Genomic DNA, 17,657 nt, shown 5'->3' with positions numbered 1-17,657 from the left:
ACTCATCCACACCAACCAGAAATCCCGGTCTGACCTAGACGCATTTTCAGCATTTGGCCCATATCCCTCTAAACCTTTCCTATTCATGTACCTATCCATATGCCTTTTAAATGCTGTAATACACCACCTCTGGTAACTTGTTCCATAAACGCACCACCTTTTGCATGAAAACATTACTTGTCATATCCCTTTTAAATCTTTCCTCGCTCAACTTACACCGATGCTCTCTAGTTTTGCACTCTTCCATCCCAGGAAAAAGACCTTGGCTACTCCCCCTACCCATGCCCCACATGATCTTATAAACCACCATAAGGTCACCCTCAGCGTCCAGTGCTCCAGAGAAAAAAGCCCTAGCCTTTTCAGACTTTCCTTATAACTCAAACACTCAAACACTCCAGTCCCAGCAACATCCTTGTAAATTTGTTCTGCACCCTCTCAAGTTTCCTTATAGAAGGGTGAACAGAACTGTATTCTACATTCTAAAAGTGGCCTCATCAAAGCCACACCAAAGCTGCAACATGCCATCCCAGTTCCTATGCTCAGTGCTCTGACCCACAAAGGCAAATATCTTTGTAATCACCCTGTCTTCCTGTGATTCCACTTTCAAGGAACTATGCACCAGAACAACTAGATCTCTTTGTTTGGCCTTTCCATTAACTGTATAAGTCTGGCTTGCTTGCCAAAATGCAACATTTATCTCCTCTGCCGATTGGCTGATCCGATCAAGATCCCATTATACTCTAAGATAATCTTCTTCACTGTCTGCAAACTTATTCACCATGCCTCCCAGATTCACACCCAATCATTTGTACAAATGACTAAAAACAGTGATCTTTGTGGCATGCCACTGGTCACAGGCTTCCAGTCTGAAAAACAACCATCTATCACCATCCTCTATCTCCTGCCTTGTGAATTCACTGATGTGTGAGCAGACATAATGATTGGGTGAACCTCCTCCCACACTTGGAGTAGGTTAAAGGCCTCTCTGTTATGAATTTGTTGATGTTCAGTGAGGTGAAACATATCAGACTTGAAACATTAACTCTCTTTCTTGTGCCACTGATACTTTTGGACATCTTGAGTTTCTCCTGCACGCTATTTCAGATCTTCATATTTTGCAGTATTCTGCTTAATTTTTCAAGCTTCTCTGTTTTTGTGCCTTGTGATTTTGAACAGCTCTATCAAATTTCCTCACTATCTTGTCTTCCCTAAGAAGAGTAGTCCCAGTTTCTCCAATTTCTGCTTGGAATTGTGGTTAAGAAGATTTTATTAACAGGAAACTGAAACTAGTTATCATAGATTTGCTCAATTTATGATAACCGGAATGCTGTTGGATTTTGAACATGGAATCCTGAAGAAGATTCCTAGAAATCTTTTCTTCACCTGACTCACAACAGTTATATCCTTCCAAAGATCTGATGTCTACCCACAAAGGCAAATATCTCCACTGGGAATCATGACCATTGTAGAGAGTGGATGAGCTGGTGTTAGACTGAGGTGAGCAAAATTAAAAATGACACAACAACCAGATTATAGTCCAACAGGTTTATTTGGAAGTATAAGCTTTCGGAGTGCTGCTCCTTCATCAGGTAGCTAGTGGGGCAGGATCATCGGACACAGAAGTTATAGTAAAAGATCAAAGTGTCATACAACAGATGCAATGTATTGAACAAGCCTAGCTTGCTGTTAAGTCTTTAATCACTTAGAATGGGGGTGCAGTCTTCATTGATTAATATGTAAATCCCAGAATTTCTTTCAAGTCACCACTCCAAGATAATTTTCGGATTATCAGAATAAAAAAAGTGAATTTTTAAAAATGCATTAAAGGTGTGAGGTTAGAATCTGTCTGTATACCAGGTAAAAACAATGACTGCAGATGCTGGAAACCAGATTCTGGATTAGTGGTGCTGGAAGAGCACAGCAGTTCAGGCAGCGAAATCGACGTTTTGGGCAAAAGCCCTTCATCAGGAATAAAGGCAGAGAACCTGAAGCATGGAGAGATAAGCTAGAGGAGGGTGGGGGTGGGGAGAAAGTAGCATAGAATACAATAGGTGAGTCGGGGGGGGGGGGGGATGAAGGTAATAGGTCAGGGAGGAGCGGGTGGAGTGGATAGGTGGAAAAGGAGATAGGCAGGTAGGACAGGTCTGGACAAGTCATGGGGACAGTGCTGAGCTGGAAGTTTGGAACTAGGGTGAGGTGGGGGAAGGGGAAATGAGGAAACTGTTGAAGTCCACATTGATGCCCTGGAGTTGAAGTGTTCCAGGGCGGAAGATGAGGCGTTCTTCCTCCAGGCATCTGGTGGTGAGGGAGCAGTGGTGAAGGAGGCCCAGGACCTCCATGTCCTCGACAGAATGGGAGGGGGAGTTGAAATGTTGGGCCACGGGACGGTGTGGTTGATTGGTGCGGGTGTCCCGGAGATGTTCCCTAAAGCGCTCTGCTAGGTGGCGCCCAGTTTCCCCAATGTAGAGGAGACCGCATCGGGAGCAACGGATACAATAAATGATATTAGTAGATGTGCAAGTAAAACTTTGATGGATGTGGAAGGCTCCTTTAGGGCCTTGGATAGAGGTGAGGGAGGAGGTGTGGGCGCAGGTTTTACAGTTCCTGCGGTGGCAGGGGAAGGTGCCAGGATGGGAGGGTGGGTTGTAGGGGGGGCGTGGACCTGACCAGGTAGTCACGGAGGGAACGATCTTTGCGGAAGGCGGAAAGGGGTGGGGAGGGAAATATATCCCTGGTGGTGGGGTCTTTTTGGAGGTGGCAGAAATGTCGGCGGATGATTTGGTTTATGCGAAGGTTGGTAGGGTGGAAGGTGAGCACCAGGGGCGTTCTGTCCTTGTTATGGTTGGAGGGGTGGGGTCTGAGGGCGGAGGTGCGGGATGTGGACGAGATGCGTTGGAGGGCTTCTTTAACCACATGGGAAGGGAAATTGCGGTCTCTAAAGAAGGAGGTCATCTGGTGTGTTCTGCGGTGGAACTGGTCCTCCTGGGAGCAGATACGGCGGAGGCAGAGGAATTGGGAATACAGGATGGCATTTTTGCAAGAGGTAGGGTGGGAAGAGGTGTAATCCAGGTAGCTGTGGGGGTCGGTGGGTTTGTAAAAAAATGTCAGTGTCAAGTCGGTCGTCATTAATGGAGATGGAGAGGTCCAGGAAGGGGAGGGAAGTGTCAAAGATGGTCCAGGTAAATTTGTCTGTATACCAACCTTGAGTCAGACTGGTTCTGTTTCCAAAGTAGGAATTTCTAAAATGTCACACTGACTGTCTACAGGTTGTGTGGTTTTTGAACAAAATAACATGTATCTGCAAATACACATCTGCAAATGCAAATTCATTTTATAGACGTGTGTGTGTGTGTGTGTGTGAGAGAGAGGGAGAGAGAGAGAATATGTGTGCGTGGGAGTGAGGGAGAGAGTGTGTGAGTGTGTGTTTGTGCATGTGTGCATGCTTGATAGAGTGTGTGCGTAATTGTATGCCTGTGATGGAAGATATGCCTGTGAGAGGGTGTGCACGAGTGTGTGTGTGAGAGAGACAGCATGCGTATGAGAGAGGAAGGAGCAATGCTTCAAAAGTGTGTACTCTCTAATAAACCTGTTGGACTATAACCTGGGGCTGTGTGATGTTTAACTGCGTGCAGTCAACCCTCAACATGGAAGAACAATAGAGGCCATGTAACAAGGTAAGGGGGGCAACCTTGCTGGAGCTGGTCAGGCAAGTCCTTTTGAGGGGTTGGTGAGCGCAGGTGGAACTGGGGTGTGGATGTTATGAAAAGCAGAAATGATCCTTGCCAATGGGCTCCTTGCCACAGGAGTGTCACCCCTACTGATAAAATATCAGCAATAGTGTTGGACACCATTCTATCCTGCCCCAAGTGGCAGGCAAGAAGGAAAATTCTGATCAATTTTACTTCTACGCTGATAGTCTAAGAGGCATTAATATGTTAGTGTTGCCTCCATCAGAGCACTTTACCTGCTGCAACATTATCTCTTCTGCATAAGAATCTGAGCATGGATATTGTAGGACTGATGAATCCAACAGAAATTTATTACAACTAACTATTATATACAGCCATTGCATTCAACAGGCATGTAAGTATCTGGACTAATGTTAAGCTTTTAGTTTACAACAGTGGAGCATGCTTCCAATAGAATGCATACATCATGTGATCCAAAGTTAGATAAAGTGTGAGATCTTTATGTCCTCAGGCTACATGTTGTGGAAAGGTGAGGATGAGCATGTCTCGTAATGAGACTGTGAGAATTCACACAACACCTCATAATACAACAACAGCTAGTGTTCATATAAGATTGGTTTTACTAGAGAGTGAGCCTTGACTCGGTTGGAAAACAAACATGCTCCTATGACCTGACCATGTTGCTTTTGCGGGTATAACTTCAGGTGGGACCACCCAATTCATGCGATTAAAATGTCAGAAGACAGGGTTGATGAATGGTCTGACCATGTAAAATGCCTTTCATTCTGGAAATAATCCAGAGATGGGACAATACTGCCACAGACTTGCAAATGTTAATGTCAGTTGTGGAAAGCCATGATCGGCTAGATGTAAAACGTGGCACTGTGATCAGAGTCAAATATGTTGCAGCAGCTCCAGTTCAGCTGTGGACAAAGTGGAGCTACCAGTCACTCCAATGGTGTCTATCCCAGGTTAACGTTAATGCTGCAAGAAGCAGCTATTTTCAATTTCAACTAAAACTCAACCAGGAGAGAGTAAAAGAAAAATACAGTGCAATAAATCAGAAAACAGGCCAAGTATGAAGACATGAATGTACATTGGAGATCATTACACAAAAAGAGCAGCTTTCTGTAATCAATAAGTCAGTACATTAAATAAACGTGATGATGTCTATGAGTAATTTCATGTTCTAAGAAAGGAGAAGGCTTGATTTGTTGAATCTTCTCATTCCATACTTTTTTTATACATCCAAATGTTTGTATCTCCTGCTCCCAATGCTTTTTTGTTACCTTCACCCTTAATGCTGGAGATTTTCCTTATCCCTACAGAACGTTCTGCTATGACACGTGTTTCATCGACATGTATTTGCTGTAACGCGATTGGAGATGCTGTTTCTAAAGCGCAAACTTTTAAAACATGTTTTACATCACCAGCATTTTAAGTGTTGTTTCTAAAGTGTGATTTTTCTGTAAGGCGGGGTTGCACAAGAATGCAAACATCGCGTTATTGGAGAACTGACTCAATATGCTATCAGAACTTTACCAATGTGTAACAGAAAATTCTGACAAAGTAATGATGGCGAAACAGAAGCAGATCTGTGTAAATTTTGCTCAACACAAAAAATACTCATTACTTGTTCCAAGAATTTATATAAATACCATTTGCACAAACCAGAAACCTGGGGATCTTCTGAAACCTGCTAGTTGTTGTGATGTAAGATTTGATGCAACATGATTGTAAGCTCTTCAGGTTTGTTAAATTTGTTTAAATTGTTTTTGGCAGATTGTGCCATTTTTCTGTTCAACTATTCCAAAAAAAAAGTTATTGCAGGTTTTAGACTAAACCCCTGAAGAGAATTGCCCTTTCTATGCATTCTAAAGTATTTGTTTTTTACCAGAAGCAAAAAAATTTGCAATCCTGAAATAACTGGACAATTGTCCAAACAGTAAAAAATGTGGAGGGAGGTGGTGGATTTCTCAGGAGTGGATTCTTCAGCATTTGGGCTCGAGTTAAAAGTTGAGATAAGGAATAGTATTCATCCATCTGATATGTTGGTTGAACTCCCTTTAAAAAATATGCTCACATTCGTGCATTTTTCCCTTATTATGCATTTTATCGCCTTTAGCCCTGAATCACTATAACTGAAAGGGCCTGGCATATTTCCCATGGTCCTGTCCAGACATTTCCTTGTTATAAACATCACATTGTTAGATATGAATGCAACAGTTACATGGAAACATATGACACACCTACATGGCTTTGGAAACTGATATTCTAATATGGACAGCTCAGACTAACATCATATTTCTTCCACATAATCACGACCACCTACTCATCCAAACACTTTGAAACAAGTTGCTATGAAACAGGTTTTTTTTTCTGTATTTTTATTGTGATTATCTGTGAAAGCACATCGTTCTGTAACATCTTATTAACCGTCTGTTATTAGAAATTTATACCCCAGAGAATACTCCAATCTCTAAACCTTCCTCAGTTTGACTTCATTGTACCTTAAAATATATTCCTGAATCTCATGTGTAGTAATTTTCACTGTTTTCCAATCCAGGCCATCACATTGCACATATAATTATGACATGTTCCTAGCCACCATTTTGTTTCTCAGCATGATAACTGTGTTATTTAAGAAAATCCACAGAATTATTAGTGGGCAACTTCTTTAAGAAAAGGAATGTTAATTTATGTGATGGTCTTGCATAATTATAGGCTCACGTTTAGATGGGACCCAACTGGATGTTTTTTCTGTGGTGTCTGGCAGCTGCCTAGGCACAACAATTAGGGGTGGCACGGTCGCTCAGTGGTTAGCACTGCTGCCTCACAGCACCAGGGTCCCAGGTTGGATTCCAGCCTTGGGCGACTGTCTGTGTGGAGTTTGTGCATTCTCCCCGTGTCTGCGTGGATTTTCTCCGGGTGCTCCGGTTTCCTCCCACAGTCCAAAGATGTGCAGGTCAGGTGAATTGACCATGTTAAATTGCCCATAGTTTTAGGTACGGGTCTGGGTGGGTCACTCTTCGGAGGGTCGGTGTGGACATGTTGGGCCGAAGGGCCTGTTTTCACACTGTAGAGAATCTAACGTAATCTAATCACCACTTGTAAAGCCACAGCTGGTCAGCAAAATGTCACCAGGAACTATTGAACAGAGCAAGGAGTGGAATTTAGTAAATTCCTGAAAATTATGGAGAGCGTGTAGAGAGTGCTGGGAGGCAAAAATGGAGCAGGTCAGCTAAAATCTTCCACTGTCCAGATGAACCTCGATTATCTGAATATCGGATTATCCGACAAGGTCGCAAGGTCCCGATACTTGGCTAAACTATGTTATCCAGCATTCAGAATTCAATGAAGTGAATGAAATACTCCCTGCACATGTCCTTCAAATAATCGAGGTTCCTCTGTATACAGTATTCCACATAGAAGACAAATTCTGTGCGTTTCAGCCCTCACTATTGGATTCCTGTACAAGGAATTCTTTTCATATCTCTCATTGCTCAGCACGCTCTAGTTAAATACTACGTGCCCCCACCAGGTGTATTTTGGGCTGGAGTATGTAATATTTGTTGATTTACCAACCCACCATCTCCCTACCAAACTGGAACTCTCCCCTATCCTAATAGAGCCTGGAGGTGTACCGAAATTGGTGAGCTGCTGACCGTATTTAGTTAAATAAATAAGGTTCAATTGAACAAAGCTCAGTTCACCCCGTAACACACTACCCACGCCCAATACATTTAGCACAGTCTTTTCATTATTAATTTGTGTGATGTGCATGATCATATGCTGGCTGAACCAGCATTTATTACCTGTCCCTCTTTGCCCTTGAGCTGAATATATTCAAGTCTGTTCGACAGACATTTGGTCAACAATTAGTCAAGGGGTATGGGAACACCAGGAAAGTGGAGTCTATGCCATAACTAGATCAGCCATGATTTAACTGAATGGTGGATCTGGCTTGAGGGCTAGTCCTATTTCCTATGTTTTTATACATGTTTTCTCCGAACCTCTCCTCTCCACCTTTCTCTATTTGTTTACAATATTCCATAAAACCTATATCTTTGCTTTTGATTCTCGCTGCTTTCATGGTAATAGCTCATTAAATGGCAATTTTGATTGATGGTCACTCTTTAAAAGGACCTTAGGGTGTTCTATTACATCCATAGTTCAGTTTTAAATGAAGATTGTTGTAGCTGTGCATATTTTTGTTGGTTTACACACATTCTCCCCTCCCGTTCTCCCATTCGGCCACTCTAGACCACCATCTGGTAAGACTGTAAAGATTCAGATAGACGTTTCATGATTCACAGTCCCGACACATTGTTTGCTAAGTCTTTTTACAGCAGATCCGACCTTCTCTGTATCAAACAAGTTAACACACCCGTCAGTGCTAGGTTATGGTGGAATCTGATCTCTCCTCACTGCTAGGATAGGAGTGAAGCAGTTATGAGAGCTCTAAAGATACATGATATTGATCTCTGCCTGGAGGTGAGGGAGTGCCACACAATCTGTATTTCCTTCTAAAGGCTTGCAATATCCGAGCCTTCCACACTCAGTCATGCAAACCATTCCCAGTAGCTGACATGGATATGATGGGTTGAATGACCAGGATTTTCCAACTTGAAATTTAAGAGTGGCAGCATTTGCATCTGCAGTTAACTGCAGCAAAGCCTACAAATCCCAGTTTTTACCATTTCTCTGTGCCTCCTTAGTGGACCTTATCCTTCTGCATCTCCCCTAGAGGCTGTGCAGCTGCCACTGGAGGTTGCAGTTCTTGCTGGAGTGACCACATCCCTTGTTTCCACTGTCTCTTCAGCAACAGCAAGACAATACATGAGGCATGGCATCTAACACTTCAGCACCGTGATCTGTGGAGAAAGTCAAATAGATTACACTGTCTTATCGAAGGGATTCCTGAGCCCCTCTTGACAACCTGGCTGAGCATTTTTTCCTCTCTCAATGTGACATGAAGGCTTCCCAAGAAGTTTGTCATCATGCTTCAATAAGAAGATCCAAGATATGTGACCTTAACAAATACACAGCAGACAACCATTGACAGTACACCATTAGGAGTAGGCCTCTGCCAGTCAGCCACCATGGAACACCTCACCGCCCCCAAAGCTATCTTTCACATCATAGCCCACGTCCTTGTCTGTGTAAGGATATGGCAGCTATTATGTGTTATTTTCCAGATCTTGCTATGGATGGTCATAGCCATTTAGGAACATTAGCTTCAATATTTATATTAGTTTTTTCAGTTAGATTTGTTGACCATACATGATTGGGAGGTATTCAGTGGACACAGTGAAATGCTCATCTTTGCTTGAATCCATAACTTGTCTGTATTCTTTGATAATTACTGACCTCCAGATGGTGTGAGAACTGAAGGCCATTGGGTAGCGTTGCTTGACCAGTAAAGGCACAATTATTGCAATTGACCACTGCAAAATTTCAGTGAATGCTGTAAACTCTGCCCCATCAAAGAAAACTTCCTACTTCCATTTCATGTGCATTTTGTGAATTTATTAAACAGTTCACTTTTGATCCGATATGGCAAGCTTCCAACTTTTTGTGCGAGTAACTTGGAGCTTTTCTGGTAACCCATAAATTTTACTCCTTTGGTGTTATAGTCCCTGTAGTCACTAGTACACGTTAACCACTCCAATTCCAGTTGAAGAAGCATACATAACTGATAATATGCCCCTCTGGAGGTTCCTGTATACTTACTGGCCCTATATCCTCAACATACAGAAGGAGGAGGAGCCATGACCTGCTTGATGCCCCTTCTTCAATAGTTCCCAGTAAAAATGGGAAAGTGTGAAGTTGTTTATTTAGACAGAAAGAATTAAAAAAAGAAGCATATTATATACATGGTGAGAGATTTCAGGGCTCTGGCAGAAAGATCTGGGTGTCCTAGTACATGAATCACAAAAGGTTGGTATACAGGTATAGCAAGTAATCAGGAATGGCAATAAAATGCTATGGTTTGTTGAGAGGGGGATTGAATGCAAGAGTAAGGAAGTTGTACTTCAACTATACAGGGCATTAGTAATACCGCACCAGGAAAATTGTATACAGTGTTGGTTGCCATAGGATGCTAATGCATTGAAAGCAGTTCAGAAAAGATTTATTGGGCTGATACCTGGAATGTAGAGACTGCCCCTTATGAGAAAAGACTAGACAGGTTGGGTCTGTTTCTCTGGGGTTTAAAGGGTCAGAAATGATGTGGTTGAAAAATATAAAATTAAGGGGACTTGACCAGGTGAATGTTGAAAGGATGTTTCATCTGGTGAGAAAATCTAGAACTGGGGGTCATAGTTGCAGAGAAGAAGTGGTTCAAGAGAAGCTGGATAGCTAGCACAGCCATTCCATGAGTTATAATGAGCACTGACAAGACAGTTCACCAGGTACTTGTTCTTTGTTACCAACCCAGGGTTTGTACATTGAGTTTCTCGGTTGTGGAAAGGAAGATTGAGAGTGCCACGTTAATATGGAGAGTTGGAGTATCAATGATGCATGAAAATCAACTTCTCACCACTTGACAGTGAAATTCTATACACGCCATCTAAAGCATGATTGAAAGAATTCTGCTCCACATCCAGAATCTGATTTTTGGACCCTCATTTGATTGAGACATCTCATTCATCCCTGTTCTCTCAACATTAGAGAGGGAAAGTTCTGTCCTTTGTTTCTATATGAACCAGCAAAAAAGAACAAATATACTCCATCAAGAACTTACTGAACTGTGTAGGAATTCTCATACACTCATAGTAGAACTAAGTCCCAGGAACTGTAGCCAAACTGCCCTGGCCCACAGCCACATGGTTGAAAGTGCACTCAAAACATGCAGTTAGGCCCCAATATAATTTCCATGGGAATTTGCAGATTTTATATTGGTTCCACAGGTTGTAAGTATGTACAACTACCTCCCTAGCAACAGGTACAGATATTTGATTTTCCATCAAAAATTAATCTGCACAAAACTGCTGAAGTCTCCAAAAGTCCTGCTCCATTGACAGCTCCAATTTAAATCTGTGCTGCCAATTTGGAGTGGAACCTTATGCAGAATGACATAAAGAGTGACGTGAGTGCCAGAATTCTTCTTTCACTCGCTGCATGGAACAAAATGCTGGAGAGGTTCCTGAACCAGAGAAAAATGGAAGCACAAATGCAAATCGTGACCTTCACATGCCATCAACCAATCTAAGGGCAAGAATCATATCATGTTTGAAAGATCTGAATTGAAAAGCAGCCAGCTGCCATTCCTGAGCTACCTATTCTCCTGTGATGCTTGAACTGAATAGCAATTATATGGACACTTTTGCAAATTTGAGTTTTTAGCAGGATGAATTTATGAACAGTATGGTCTACTGATTTGGTGGATTTGCTTTAAAACTGAAGGCGACTTACTATTTTAATGACAATGAACTGCTCAGGATTTTCAGACCTCCTTTGCCAAAACCCTCCCAGCAAAGTCAGTAACATTAGTGAGCAATTGGATATAATTTCAAACAGAAAGCAGCTATCACTGCAACTCTACACTGTCTCGTTTCCTGGAGAATCTTTCTCATCAGTTCTATAGTGGCTGTCTAACAGAATCCTGACTCTTGTCCCATAGAACTGAAGTAACTTTAAATGATTTGGCAGTGCCAGTGTTGGGCTAGGGTGGACAAAGTCAAAAATCATGCAACACCAAGTTATAGTCCAACAGGTTTATTTGGAAGCATCAGCTTTCGGAGCATCACTTTTTCAACCACCAGATGAAAGAGCTGTGCTCCAAAAGTTAGTGCTTCCAAATAAACCTGTTGGACTATAACCTGGTGTTATGTGATTTGTAACTTACTTTAAATGCTAACTCTTTCTGATTTCTGCTGAGTCTTATAATCTAACAAAAGATATAATTGACATGAGTCAATCTGGAACAACCTTCAATTAAATAGCATCTAGAACACAATGAAACATTTCAGAGTTTCAAAGCAGATTACGAAACAAAATATGACCTGAGACACATAAGGCAACATTAGGACAGATAATCAAAAGCTTGGTCAAAGAGAGAGAATTTAGAATGTCCTGAAAAAGGAAAGCAAATTAGAGAGGCAGAAAGGGATAGGGATGGAATTCCAGAGCTTCGAGCCAGGTGCTGGAGGCATGACCACTGGGATAATTAAAATCAAGGATGTTAAAGAGGGCAGAATTGATAGAAGTATCTCAGAGGGAGGTGGAGATGGAGGAGATTGAAGGTAAGGAAGACCAGAGTTATAACTAATTTGAAAATAAAGTTAAGAATTTTAATACTGATGCATTGTTTAGCTGGGAGCCAATATAAATTAGCAAGCATGGGGCTGGGTGATTAGTGTTTGGTGGGAGTTAAGACAGATGTTTTAAGGTTTTGATGACCTCGTGCTTACGTGGGACAGAACATGGGCGGCTGACAAGGAGCACATTATCTATGCATTAAGACCATTAGCCATCTCTTTTTATTATTTCAAAACATAGCCCTGACATTACAATTTATCATATGTTTTTACAAGAAAAGCTTGTATAATTCAATACTTCTTTTGCGATTAGTTTCCTAGAAAATGTGTGTAGATATTATTTGTCATGTCATGTTGAAACCATGGCAACTGTTTTTCAGTTATAAAATGAAGATTTCAACACCATTTCTTGGGGCTATTTCCAACATGGTGGTAAGCCCAACAATATGTTGAGTCATGTGAGATTTAACTGGAGACCACACAGGCTAATGCAGTCTTCATTACTCCATTCCAATTGGCAGAATGAAGGATGTTGGGAATGCTCGATGACTCTTTTCATGTGCCCTCTATGGGTTGTACCAATCACATGTTTTTGTTTTTATCTTTACTTATTTTAAAGTGCAGCCAGGAAAAAAAGACTCCACAACATAGTTGGTGTGCCTTTAAATTTCAGAATGAAAATGAGCCAAGTACCCAGATGCTATCACATGACCTCAGGCCACAGGCTCTCTGCATTGTAGCACAATAGGTTATGTCTGGAGATTAGTCTGCATTACATGTTAATTTAGATGTAAAGAAACCCACCAGAGAGATTCAAATATAAAGAATCCATGTACGTGAACTGAGAATTGAGGGCATTCTGGCTAATTTTGCAGATGAAACAAAGATAGGTAGAGGGATAGGTAGAATTGAGGAGACGGGGAGCTGCAGAAGGATTTGGATAGGTTAAGAGAGGGGGCAAAGAAGTGACAGATGGAGTACAGCTTGGGAAAGTGTGATGCCGTGCACTTTGGTAGGAAGAATAGAGGCATGGACTACTTTCTGAATGGGGAGAAAATTAAGAGGTGTGAAGCGCAAAGAGACTTGGGAGTTCTAGTCCAGGATTCTCTCAAGATAAATTTGCAGGTTGAGTCAATAGTAAGAAGGCAAATGCAATGTTGGCATTTATATTGAGAGGGCTTTAATATAAAAGCAGGGGTGTACTCCTAAGGCTCTGGTCAGACTACATTTGGAGTATTGTGTGCAGTTTTGGGCCCTATATTTCACGAAGGATATATTGATCCTGAATTGATCAGAGGAGGTTCATGAGAATGGTACCAGGAATGAAAAGCTTAACATATGAGGAATGCTGGAGGACTCTGGATTTATACACAATGGAGTTTAGAAGGATGAAGGGGAATTTAATTGAAACATATGGATTACTGAATAGCCTGGACAGAGTGAATGTTGAGAAGATGTTTCCATTGGTAGGAGAGATTAGGACCCGAGGACATTGTCTCAGAGTAAAGGGAAGATCATTTCGAACAAAGATAAGGAAAACTTTTTTTCAGCTAGAGAGTGGTGAATCAATGGAATTTATTGCCACAGAAGGCTGTGGAGTCCAGATCATTGAATATATTTAAGATTGAGATAGATAGATTCTTGAGTATCAAGAGAATCAAGAGTTATGGGGAGAAAGCAGGAGAATGGGTTGAGAAAATATCAGTCATGATTGAATGGCAGAGCAAACTCGATGGGCTGAATGGCCTCATTTCTGCTCCTATGTCCTATGGTCTTATGGTACATGTGCACAGCTAATTTTTTGACTTGAAAAATGATCACAATAGAAACCATCCTTACAAGTTGAAAGATCAAGGCAGGTAGCAGCAATTAAAATATAACAGCAATCCAAAAGATTCCACAGTACACAAACAGAAGTAAGATTTCTCTGGAAACTGTAAATATCCTGAGTTGGCCAGGTTCGTGCAGGTATCCAGGAAACCTGCCTTACATAATGTATATTTCAAATCTTCATGGCCATCAGGAATCAGCCCAACAATGAGCTAATAGAAGGCGCACCTGAATTCAAACAACAAAAACACAGTGGGCTACATTCAGGAACAATGCAGTGCCAAGAGAACAAGTGCTAAAACAAGTTTCAAGCAAAAGAAAATTAAAAGGAATCCTAAGTTGAGAGAAAACACAATGAGAGTGCACAAAGTTAAATGTAAAGTAAGTAGGCAAAAGAATATCGGAAGGATGGATATTAAATCCCTCACCATGAACTGAGAAGTCGCAGGTCTCCTATCTGAGCTCAATATTTTTAAACAAAGATGGCAACTATGCTTCACACACCAAGCAAGTGCAGAACAGATTAGGCAAGCTGTGAAAACAGTTGATGATTAGGGGCTAGAGACAATATCCTGGTTTTATCTGAAGAGAATCAGAATCATTCCACAAAGATTTGAAAAGTGATAAGAAGATCAGCTGCATGTTAGATTCAACTTTATAATTCATTGCTGAGAATTGATGTCCTCCAGGCAAAGGCCACAGGGATCAAAAGGCCAATTTGCCACTAGATAGAGTCATAGATCTGTACAACACAGAAATGGACCCTTCCATCCAACTCGTCCATGCTGACCATATATCCCAACCTAATCTAGTCCCATTTGCCAGCACTTGGCCCATATCCCTCTAAACCCTTCTATTCATATACCTATCCAGATGCCTTTTAAATGTTGTAATTGTACTAGCCTCCACCACGTTCTCTGGCAGGTCATTCCATACACGTACCACCCTCTACATGAAAAGGTTGCCCTTTACGTCCCATTTATGTCTTTCCCCTCTCATCCTAAACCTATGCCCTCTAGTTCTGGACTCCCCCACCCTAGGGAAAGAACTTGTCTATTTACACTATTATTGTCTCATGATTTTATAAACCTCTATAAGGTCACCCCTCAGCCTCTAATGCTGAGGAAAAGTAGCCCCAGCCTATTCAGCCTCTCCCTAAAGCTCAAATCCTCCAACCATGACAACACCCTTTTAAATATTTTCTGAACCCTTTCAAGTTACACAACATCCTTCCAATAGGAGGGAGACCAGAATTGAACGCAGTATTCCAAAAGTGGCCTAACCAATGTCTTCCATAACCGCAATTTGACCTCCCAACTCCTATACTCAATGCTCTGACCAATAAAGATTTGCATACCAAACACCTTCTTCACTATCTCTGGATTAGTGGTGCTGGAAGAGCACAGCAGTTCAGGCAGCATCCAAGTAGCTTCGAAATCAACGTTTCGGGCAAAAGCCCTTCATCAGGAATCATTTTTACCTTCTTCACTATCCCATCTACCACTTACAAGGAATTCCGATGATGTAACAAATGCAATGAATTTGATTTTTCAGAGGCTGGACTGTGAAAACAGATAAGGAATTTGTGATTGCTTCAACACTTATTGAAGAAATCCAATAAAGGAATTCTTGGTTTAAAAAAGGAAGATGTATGGTATTGGCTCACCACTAGCAGTTAGCTGAAAATAAGTCATTGTAGCCAGACAACAGCACACAAACAATATTGGCATTATAGTCAGAATACAAAGTGCAAATAACCATAGAATCTCGAGTGTGAAAGCAGTTCATTTGGCCCATCAAGCCCACACCAACCCTCCAAAGTGCATCCCACTCAGACCCATTCCATCCCTATAACCCTGCATTTCCCACAGCTAATCTGCCTACCCTGCACATTCCTGGACACCTTGGGCAATTTAATATGACCAATCCACCAAACCTGCACATCTGTGGACAGTGGGAGGACACTGAAGCACTCGGAGGAAACTCACACAGACATTGGCAAACTCCACATAGACAGTTGCCCAAGGGTGGAATCAAACCCAGATCCCTGACACCGTGAAGCAGTAGTGCTAACCACCATGCTGCTGTGTGACTTGTGAGCTATCATACCTACTTCGAGCAATACTGGATTCCATGATGTGTGCAAAACGTGTTACAAAAGGCCATTGGATCAGCCTATTCAAGAAACCTAGTTTTAAAGATGTAAACAGATGCACAATCGAACAGAAGACATGGCAGTTTGGCAACAGCAATAAGGAGCTCCACTGGTAAATACATTAAAGTAACATGAAATTTTCAGTAAGACAGACATGAATCAAGATCATGAGTAGATCCAATTCTAAGCAGAGAATGAAAAGATTTTTGACTTTTTTTAATGTAACATATTATGTTGAAAATGTCAACTAACTGGAAGCTTTTGCCACAGTCAACATCATTTGCCCAAAGAAAATTGGTAAACACACATTGAAAACCAAGACTGACATGGGAGCTAGTGCAAATATCTTGCCAGCCCGAATTCTGGAGTTCACGTACTGGGATTGTTGGAACTCAGGACAGTTTCTAATTAACTGTGCATAATGAGTCCCCATTCCCTTGCATTGGTGCATTAACACTACAATGAATTGATGGCAACTCAATGCGGAAACCACAAATATCTGATCTGGTTTACATGAGTGGCAGGATTACATCATCTGTGGTGCTCAACATCATGACCATGAGATCATTAGCGTGGCTTGGCAACAGTAGAGACCAATAATACTCACATTGAGTCAGTTCAGGATTTACAACAACTATACCCATTTAATGCCATACACCGTTTCAAAGGCCATGCTGTATTACAGCTCAGAGAATTTGTAATTCTATCAATTGATCATCCCAGAAAATGCAGCATTCACCTTCAAGAAAAGCTTAAGTGTGAGCTGGATGTCATGTAATGCAGTAGCAACATCTTTTGCATGGATTAACACAAGGACTGGTGCAGTTCAATTCCATGTGCACCAAAGAAGGATGGTGCAATCATCAACCAGAAACTGAACTGGAGTGGCTCTATAAATACTGTTCAGAAGGCGAATGAGAACAACATTGGCAAGCCACCACCTCTCCAAAGTCTCCAAGGTACAGTAAGTACTTCTTGAAAAATAAGGGAGAATGAAGATGGTCTCATATCAGGTTACCCATAGGTATTTCTAAATTATATAGTGAGCCCAGATCTTATGAAGCCAAAGCACCCTAATGGAGCAGTGGTGAGAAAGAACCGAAGAGATGGTAGCCAAGAGAAATGTACAATACACTAATTATCAACACTCATGGACACAAGCAGACATGCTCAGACAATGACAGTGTGATGGAAAACCAGGACAACAATAAGTACAAAAAGAACAACACGCCTGCAGCCCAAAACCAGCTAGGACCAAAATCCACATTTCTGGAGGCTACACCATATCAAGATTTGAAACAGTTGTCAAATTTCTGAAAAGAAAGATATTCTTATTTACTAACATACAAACCAAGAGCAGGAATAGGTCTTTTAACCCCTTGGGCCTGTTCTGCCATCTGTTAAGATCATGGCTGATCTGATTGCAACCACAAATCTGCATTCCTGTTCACCTAATATAACATGCGCCTCCTTGCTTAATAAGAATCTATCTGACCGTGCCTTATAAGTATTCAAGGACTCTCCACAATCTTTTCAGGGATAAAGTTCCAAAGACTCACAATATCTGAGAGAAAATAAATGCCTTACCTGTGTTTTGAATGGAAGACCTCTGATTTTGAAACAGTGAAATCCTAGTTCTAGATTCTCCCAGAAGAGGAAATATCTTCAACACATCACCATTGTCAATACCCCTCAGGAATTTGTTTTTTCAATCAATCTCCT

General features: G+C 41.5%; 1 protein-coding gene across 3 annotated transcripts in view; it reads left to right on the top strand.

Moving 5' to 3' along the window:
• Positions 1–17,657, top strand: part of dlc1 (DLC1 Rho GTPase activating protein) — a 477,757-nt gene that overhangs the window by 351,912 nt on the left and 108,188 nt on the right. The gene's annotated exons all lie outside the window — the stretch shown is intronic.

Source organism: Chiloscyllium punctatum, chromosome 1, assembly GCF_047496795.1.
Source record: "Chiloscyllium punctatum isolate Juve2018m chromosome 1, sChiPun1.3, whole genome shotgun sequence".
In the NCBI taxonomy this organism is placed as follows: domain Eukaryota; kingdom Metazoa; phylum Chordata; class Chondrichthyes; order Orectolobiformes; family Hemiscylliidae; genus Chiloscyllium; species Chiloscyllium punctatum.
This window is presented reverse-complemented; position numbering and strand designations above follow the sequence as displayed.